This window comes from Chlorocebus sabaeus, chromosome 17 (assembly GCF_047675955.1).
Source record: "Chlorocebus sabaeus isolate Y175 chromosome 17, mChlSab1.0.hap1, whole genome shotgun sequence".
Classification (NCBI taxonomy): Eukaryota; Metazoa; Chordata; class Mammalia; order Primates; family Cercopithecidae; genus Chlorocebus; species Chlorocebus sabaeus.
This window is the reverse complement of record NC_132920.1, coordinates 12,554,199-12,560,709: the sequence shown is the minus strand read 5'-3', so window position 1 is coordinate 12,560,709 and position 6,511 is coordinate 12,554,199. Positions and strand designations below refer to the sequence as shown.

Sequence of the window (6,511 nt, the reverse complement as noted above, 5' to 3'; positions counted from 1 at the left end):
ATGTCTCCAGAAAGTTCACAGATGCCTGGCTAGCAGCCATCACTCCTAGTGGAAAGGATGCCCAGTACCCAGCTGATTCCATCACGACAGCGTCCTTAACAATAGCTATAGACTATTGCTTGTTTAACCTAGCTTCAGGGACCAACATCATTCACAGAGAGGGAGCAAGCAGGGGTCTGGTCAGTCACGTCCAGCCTGGCGCCTACAAAGAGATTAGGCAAGGCTGTGGAGTAACGTGAGCAGTTTGGGCGTCCACTGTCCGGCTCCAGTATCCCCAAGTCCAGAGGCAACAGGAGTCTCTAGACATTATGCACTGTAGAGAAATCAAAGAATTCGAGAGCAAGGCCCTGGAATGCCTGGCTGCCTCCCAATTCTCTTACGAAGAAATAAATTCCATTGTTGTCTCACTCTCCTTTCCGTACTCTCGGAATCAGCAGTTACTGTACTGCAGCACCTTTCCCTCTTCAAGGAGACGCTCAGCCACAGCAGGAAGCACAGGGATCTTAAAACATAAACTCACAGTGCTCCCCACATTGATCTCCCACATGAACCCATCTCTCTTGTCACGAACTGTGGGCTTCGTGACTTTCTCCATGTGCTGGACTGTTGCGTGGTCACTGTTGCCAGGGACTCTTTGAACTAATCCCAAGCCTATGTCAGAAAAGCCTGTGATCGATTCCCAGTGCCATCCTGAACCACGAGATTGGAATATCGCACCTTTCAACTGCCTGGGCTGATAAACAATACAGCATGTACTCAGCTTCATAAACACTCTGCCTTGTTACAAAGGGCATTGCAAACTCGCCGTGATAGGACTTGACCTTAAAAGCTATAGACAATCTAGCGGAGCACAGACGGTTTCATAAAGTACAATCACTTCCTGGAATTCTTGGGCCAGTGCAGTCGGAGCCGTGCAAATCCTGTTTTCCTTGCATTGTTTCCTGCATGTGAATATCATCAGTCTAGCAGGTCTGTAACCATGGCACTTGTAAATAGCCGAGGGGCGACTTCTGATAAAGGCATACAGTTTTAAGAAGCTTTTTTTTTTTAAAAGACAAGCCCAAGTCAAGCTGTACAAACGCCATATAGCAACAACCAAGTTGACAAATGGCAGTTTCTAAAGCACATATATCCAGATCCAGATCCAGATTTGTTTTTAAATCACCAAAGGAAGCAGAATAATTGATGCCCATTGTATTGAGGGTACTGTAAGTTGTTTTTCACTTGTTGTAATGTAAATTTCCACACCAAATCCATAGAGATGGACACTGACTACAATTGCTAGCAATTCTTTCCACAGTATATTTCCTTTTCCACTGAATGGGGTTGGGAAATTTTAAGTGCTCCGTCCTTCAGTTTCTCCAGTCGGCAAGAGGAAGAGGAAACACCAGTTATTTCTTGGAATGCTCGGTTTAAAACTTACTCTTCAAAAGTTTGACACTACTCTTCCTACTCCAACTTCATCTGGGGCTCCACAGGCTCTTATTTAAGCTTTGAGATGATACAGTGAATGAAACATGTAGTCCCAGCTACTCAGGAGGCTGAGGTGAGAGGATCACCTGAGCCTGGGAGGCAGAGGCTGCTGTGAGCTCTGATTGCGCCACTGCCCTCCAGCCTGGGCAACAGATTGAGACCCCACCTAAAAACCAACAACAAAACAAACAAACAAACAAAACAGGGAGACACACACAAATAGACTGCTTTAAGTTTCTGGAAAATCCAAAGATTTTTACTAGATTTACTGCAAATGCCTCAGTATACAAAGTTTCAATTGGCTGAATCAATCCTGATTCTTCCGCCTTGTATGTTATTGAAATGTTGGTTGAACTGAAAATGTAAGTTAATATTCTTAGCAGATGTAAAATGTGGTGGATATTGGGCTAACTGTCAACAAAAGTGTTTTAGGCTGAGAAGGATATCCTTGGCAGAGAAAGAAAAGAAGAGACTACTCATACAATAGTATGAGACTATTGCTTATGTTTTCATAGAGACTTATGTTTAATTTTTTAAGATTCAGAAGTCTTTCTGAAACTTTAAATTATTTCTTTTCTCTCTCTCTCTCTTTTTAGAGATGGGGTCCCTTTCTAGCTTTGGCTGGAGTGTAGTGGTGCAATCATGGCTCACTTCAGCCTCAATCTTCCAGGCTCAAGTGATCTTCCCGCCTTGACTCCTAAAGTGCTGAGATTGTAGGCATTAGCCACAGTGCCTCGCATATTTCTATTTCTGAATTTAAAATCAAAATCAGTAACATCCAACCAGTATCTTCACTTGAGTATCAAGGACAAGTTTGACGCCTTTGGGAAAAATTATGTCTTCTATTATGCCAACACATGGTAAACATGAAAAGTTTTCGGATAGTAATTAACAAAATATACCTCGGTTTAATCCTTTCTCTTAAAATAATTAGCAAAAGTATGTTTGATGAGTTGTTTTCTCATGACATATCTTAGAATGATGATCTGCTTTCAAATCTTCACTTTCCATGAAACTACTCTGTGTTTCAGGTGTCATCTAACTTTTTTTTTTTTTTTTGACAGAGTCTCGCTCTGTCGCCAGGCTGGAGTGCAGTGGGGCAATCTCGGCTTACTGCAGCCTCTGCCTCCCACGTTCAAGCGATTCTCCTGCCTCAGCATCCTGAGTAGCTGGGACTACAGGTGCCCACCACCATGCGCTGTTCATTTTTGTCTTTTTAGTAGAGACGAGGTTTCACTATGTTGGCCAGACTGGTCTCGATCTCTTGACCTTATGATCTGCTGGCCTTGGCCTCCCAAAGTGCTGGGATTATAGGCGTGAGCCACCGTGACTGGCCCATCGAACTTTTTAATATAGATTGTATGATGTTTTCATTAAAAAAGCTGGGCTCAGAAAGGCTGCATAAAGCCACACAGCCAGCAAGCAGCAGAGTCTGCATTTTAATCCAGACGTTCATGGCTTCAAAGCAATGTTATTTAACTCTAACAATGCAATTGAACTAACAACTGACATCAGACACAAATATTCTGAAGAACCTGGAGAAATAGAAAAAAATTGGATAGAACTGATGGCTCATGGGCAGAAGCTGTACATCAGGGAAAGGAAATAAATGGCATTGTTCAGCCATGAAGCCATATAATTTCAACCTGACTTTCCTTCTCTATTGTCCTATCTCATTGTCTAGCTTGTAATGTGGTCACAATCATGTCACGTGACTGACTTCCTGCATATTTGGTTTCCTCATGGGATTTTAGTAATTCCTGATTGATTTAGAGCAATAAAATAAACTAAAATAAATTCCAGTTTTTTCAACTTCCATGCCATAGAAGTGAAAATGTATTTTCACATTGATGTATTTAACCACTTCCCCTGCACGACCTAGTGATATGATGCCAATTCTCGAAGGATCTGACTTCTCTTTACATTTATGTAAGTTCTCTGAGCTCAAGGGTAAGGTAATATACACTTTTCCTGGCAGCCAGGTGGCTCAGAGACAATCTCTGTTGGTTAAAACCACTTCTCTCGGTCCCATTACCATATTGCCTGCAACCTAATAATGCCACACCAAATTTGGCCTTCTGATAAGCATGAGTAACTTCCTCTAAAGGCAGAGGGAGGCACATAGCATGACTTTGGAGCCAGACTTGGCTTTATATATTATATTTACTTTAGGGGGCAATTCGTTTACGGGCACAGGCAGGAACACAAATACCTCCTTTTCATGAGGGTCCCAGAGGGACAGCAGCCATACAATGTGGCTTCATACCACACAAACAATTCAACATAGAAGACTCCTCCTAGCATAATAAACAACCCACAGCCACTGTGTTCTTGACATTGACAATGCTTTTTAAAGTTAGATCAAAAAGGTGCTTGGGCTTCTTAAAAATGTTTTTAAACTTGGTGTCTGTCTGGACAGGGCAAAAAGTCCTGTCCATCTATTGGACGCAGTAGACCTGGAAGTCGGATGATTTAAATAAATTGTGCTTGCAGCATTTTGAAGGCATTTTTCCATAGGAGCTACATGGTAAAAAGAAATTATTTTGGGTTTTCGTTCTGTCCATAATGTTTAATCAAGTATAGTTTATATTACTTTTCTTTTGATAGTTAGACTAAGCCTGGTAGAATAGAGAGCAATCCAATAAAGAAGTGAAAGTCAAGCCTACATTTCTCAGAGGATCACTGAATACATCTAAGATTTACAATTTTAATTATTAACTATAATTATTAACTTGTAATTAATTATATAAAGTATTTTGATATTTTGATAGGTTTCTTAGGAGTTTTATTTTTCTTTTTTAAGAGAGGCAGTAACTAACTTCTCTTTTAAAAGAAAATTAGCTTAAACATCAATTGGAAGTTAAGGCCAATATTAGAGAAACATCAAACTGCTTCCAAAAATCAACCAGTCTGTCTCACTCTTTGTGCCTGTCCTGCATTTTGAAAGTTTGGAAAACCAGTAATAGAAATTTTTCTCCAAAATAAATTAAATATCATTTACCCAGGAACAGGAACAAAAAGTGTATCACTCCTAAGGATGTAGTCATCAACATATGTCTCTCCGTATAAATGTATGCCTTTCTGTTTAGAAGAGAGTCAATATTCTTCAGACAGTATCTACTTATACTCATTAACAATTTATTTACCAAGAGTATGCACTGTTGCTTACTAGAGTAATACTGAGTAAGGAAAAGGAATTCAGACCTGTATCCAGCCAACATGGGTATTAATGTCTCTAACCAGTCATATCCATGTTAGAGATTGTCTGGTTAGAGTTAGAGCAGGGACCCATATGTGACTGGGACATAAACTGAGATAGATAAATCCCCAAAGACAGACGCGGATAAATTGCTAAGGGAAACCCTATTTGAATTTCAGTAGACTCGAATGTTAACTCCTGCCATCACAAGCAGAGCAGAATATTGTATGCTCAGGTACCAGAGTGTTCATCAGCGGCTCTGTTGATCCATGTGTTGTATGGGATCTCCAAGATGCTCACTTTAGTAACCTACCTGCTCATGGAAACAACCAAACTTCAGTTTGGTATGACTTATCTCTTTATTTATGATTGGCATTTGGAGCTTTTTTTTTTTTTTTTGAGGAGTCTTGCTCTGTCGCTCAAGCTGAAGTGCAGTGGCGCAATCTCTGCTCACTGCAACCTCCACCTTCCTGGTTCAGGCGATTCTTCTGCCTCAGCCTCCCGAGTAGCTGGGATTACAGGCGTGCACCAGCATTTTTGTATTTTTAGTAGGGATGGGGTTTTCACCGTGTTGGCCAGGCTGGTCTCCAACTCCTGACCTTAAGTGATCCACCCGCTTCGGCCCCCCAAAGTGCTGGCATTGCAGGTGTGAGCCACTGTGCCTGGCCTCATTTGGAGCTTCTTATAGACTTCTGAGAAATGATTTATCTCAGTTGAAGGAAGATGGATTGCATGTCACAGGCAACATGTGTTTGGACAAGCTGTGTGAGAGTTTTCATGGCTAGCAAATACATTGCCCCACAAAAGGTCATAGTAAAAAATATCTCACTCTAACACTCAGAAATACATTGATGTCATAGTTTTTAAATAACAATTTGTATAGCTGTGGCCTTGACCCACAACAGTCAGTTCTATCCAAAACTTGCAAGACTTGTTTCTAACTGTCTCTATAAACAGTGAGAGCATCATCCAGTGTCCTGAGGTAGTTGATTTAAGCTCGGAGGCAGGCCTCGCCCTCTTGAAGGAAGCTAAGGGATATTTCTCCTAATACAGGCAGGGAAGAAGAATTATCAGGTTACTCCACAACACTGACCAGCTCAAATCACACAAAAACAGAAACTTTCCACGATTTCCAAGCTGTGGTGCTTTCTAACAGACTTTTCTGCCTAACATTAATTCTTTCCAAGAGGTTGGAAAGATTCTTTTCAAATTTGTCTTTAAAGCAAAGGTAGAGGACCCTTTGAAAACTGTATGTTTATGGTGTCCTTGTTGTACTGTGAAATAGTCAGGGGCAATAAGAGTTTTGGTTATGGTTGGGGAAGAGTCTATCTCCTCACCACCCCCCATCCCCCACACCCATCTGCCCTTCTTAGGGATTTTACTCCATCGGTGGTGGGAAGGATCATCTTCAAAGTCAATGAGAAAAATGACATTCACTAGAGATGTCAGAATTTAGAAAGAGTAGCCAGGCCCTGTGGCTCATGCCTATAATCCAAGCACTTTGGGAGGCCGAGGTGAGTGGATCGCTTGAGGCCAGGAGTTTAAGACTAGCCTGGGCAACATAAAGAGACCCCCATATTAACAAAAAAATTTAACAAGTTAGCCGAGCATGGTGGCGCCTGTGATCCTAGCTACTCAGGAAGCTAAGGTGGGAAGATCGCTTGAGCCTGAGAGGTTGAGACTGCAGTGAGCAGTGATTACACAACTGCACTCCAATTACACAACTGTCCTGGGTGACACAGCAAGACCCTGTCTCAAAAAGAAAAAAAAAATTGAAAAGAGTTACTGGTGGGACCCCAAAACCCAATCTGTCAATGGGACCACTTTCAGAGTTTCAGG

The 6,511-nt window shown here is 41.6% G+C and overlaps 1 long non-coding RNA gene across 1 annotated transcript; it reads left to right on the top strand.

Annotated features, from left to right (window-relative positions):
• Positions 1 to 587: 587 nt before the first annotated feature.
• Positions 588 to 3,281, top strand: LOC140708921 (uncharacterized). Its single transcript, XR_012089235.1, has 2 exons — positions 588 to 969; positions 2,540 to 3,281. It is a non-coding gene; the product is annotated as an uncharacterized lncRNA (long non-coding RNA).
• Positions 3,282 to 6,511: the final 3,230 nt, after the last annotated feature.